Raw genomic sequence first — 2,658 nt, forward strand, 5'->3', positions numbered from 1 at the left:
TATAACTATGAAATCCACTGGAAAATAAAATTTATCAACCTGGATTAACACATCTTCAATAACACCCTGGGGCACCTTGACAGATCTATCGGCTAGTTGTAATGTTACCTTAGTCGGTTTCAACTCACCAAGTCCTAGCTGCTCATAAACCGAATATGGTAACAAATTGACACTCGCCCCTAAATCAAGTAATGCCTTCCCGATCTTATGATCTCCTATGCCGCAAGAAATGATGGGAGCTCCTGGATCCCTAAATTTAGGAGGGGTGTTATGTTGAATCATGGAGCTGAGCTGCTCTGCAAGGAAGACTTTCTTATGAACATTCTGCTTACGCTTTTGAGTGCATAAATCTTTAAGAAACTTAGCGTAAGCAGGGACTTGCTTGATAGCGTCAAGCAACGGGATGTTGACTTGCACTTTTTGAAACACATCCAAGATTTCATCAAAGTTATTTCTTTTCTTTATTGGTGCCAGACGTTGAGGAAAGTGTGCTTTGGGCACATAAGGTGGCACATTAGTGGCTCTTGGAGAGTCAGAGAGCTTTTGGACTTTGGATGCATTGGTATGGTTCTCTGCTTCATCTTGATCTTCTGTTTTAGAATTTGATTCATCCCCAGGCATATCTATTCTGTTATCAATCTGCTTGCCTGACCTAAGGGTAGTGATCGATTTGGCCTGTTCATGATATTGCCCTTGGTTGGACTTAGAGCCAATCTCATACTGTCCCTTTGGATTAGCCTCGGGTTGGCTAGGTAGCTTGCCCTTCTCTCTCTCACTCAATGTGGCAGCTAGTTGACCCAATTGTACTTCCAGCTTGGCAATGGATTGTGCATTTGCATGTAAGCTTTGCTGGTTGGCCAGTAAGGTTTGTTGGGTGTCTTTTTGGAATTGGAGAGAACTCTGCATGAAAAGATGGAGTGTATCCTCAAGAGATGATTTCCTTGATTGTGTAGGCAGTTGTTGATACTGTGAGAACTGCTGAGGTTGTTGATTGCCCACTTGGGAGTAAGGTTGCATAGGAGGATTTCCAGATGGTCCTCCTTGTTGTGGTCCTTTTGCCCAAGAAAAATTTGGATGTCTAGCCTACCCTGGGTTGTATGTGTTCGAGTAAGGATCATTCCCAGATTTGTGAAAAGTGTTCATAGCATGAACTTGTTCAGAGAGAAGTTCTGGGTATGCTGCACCAGATGGACAAGACTGCATAGGATGGGCAGGGCTAGAACATGTGGCATATGCCTCGACTTGAGCTGTTTGTGGTGGTCCATTATTTAATACTAGAGCATCAACTTTCTTTGTCAGGTTATCAAGCTTGGCGCTCAGCTCTGGCATGACTCCTATCTCATATATACCACCTCTCTTTTGTGGTTGGGGACTTCTGTCACCTCTATTTGAATAATCCCATTGCTGGGAATTTTCGCACAAGGTTTCAAAAAAGTTCCACGCTTCGACATCACTTTTGGTCATGAATGACCCTCCACTGGTGGCATCAACCATGCGACGGTTCTGTGGTGTCAGACCGTCATAGAAGTATTGAACTTGTTGCCACTTCTCAAAACCATGGTGAGGACATTTAAGAAGCAAGTCCTTCCATCTTTCCCAATATTCATGAAAGTGCTCGCCCTCTTTTTGTGTGAAGTTAGTAATTTCTCTACGGAGGGCATTGGTTTTGTGAACGGGGAAGAACTTGTTTAAGAACTTCTTAGACAGTTGGTCCCATGTAGTGATAGATCCAACTTCTAGAGAATTCAACCATGCTTTCGCCTTATCCTTCAAAGAAAAAGGAAACAGGCGTAGGCGAATCGAATCGTCTGAGAAGTTTTGGAACTTAAAGGTGGAGCAAATGTTTAAGAATTCTTTCACATGATGATATGGGTCCTCCTTGTCCAATCCATAAAAGGATGGCAACAATTGTATGACTCCAGGTTTAAGTTCAAAGTGTGCTGCCGTAGTGGTTGGCAACACTATGCATGAAGGCGCATTAAATTGGACAGGAGCTGAATAATCTTTGAGAGCTTTAACTTCAGTCTCATTCGCCATTTCAACAGGATTATTTCTCAATCTTTCACGAATTGTTCTTTCAATCTCAGGATCAAACGGTGCTAGTTCTATATTCAGAGATCTACGTCCTAGCATAAACTATGAGATTTTAAAACAAGAAAAAGCTATGTAAATGAGAATTGGAAAGAAGAACCCGGCAAAGGAGATGATGAATGTCTGTAGATTTGAGAGCTCCTCCTTTTGAAGACAATGTTATTTAGCAGCTTCCTTCCTTAATTCCTGTAAACAAAACGAAAACAAAAATAAATTAAATTTACTAAAATAATGCTAGAAAAAAAAAAAATCCTAAGCAACGGTTAATTTCTAAAAAAAAGAAGGTTTCTAATCTTAGAAATAAAAACTAAGTTAGTTTCCAAAAAGGGAAAAATTTATTTCTAAAACTAGAAAATAGAAAGTTACTTGAAAGAAGAATCAGAATCTAGAATTAGAAAATAGGAAATTTCTAAAAATAAAATAAAATAGCCTAGAAGTAGAAACTTTCTAAAAAAATAAAACCTTAATTCTAAAAATAGAAATTAGAAAAAAAATAGAAAATAGAAAATTTGGAAAGAGATTACCAAATTAGTAGTTTATGTCAGGTCCCTACAAAACAGGAAATAG

The 2,658-nt window shown here is 39.4% G+C and overlaps 1 non-coding gene across 1 annotated transcript; it reads left to right on the top strand.

The window, feature by feature from the left end:
* The first annotated feature begins 1,552 nt into the window (after positions 1–1,552).
* Positions 1,553–1,659, top strand: LOC131238082 (small nucleolar RNA R71). The gene has a single exon (XR_009167500.1). It is a non-coding gene; the product is annotated as a small nucleolar RNA R71 (small nucleolar RNA).
* The last annotated feature ends 999 nt before the right edge of the window (positions 1,660–2,658 follow it).

The sequence above is a fragment of the Magnolia sinica genome, chromosome 2 (genome assembly GCF_029962835.1).
Source record: "Magnolia sinica isolate HGM2019 chromosome 2, MsV1, whole genome shotgun sequence".
NCBI lineage: Eukaryota > Viridiplantae > Streptophyta > Magnoliopsida > Magnoliales > Magnoliaceae > Magnolia > Magnolia sinica.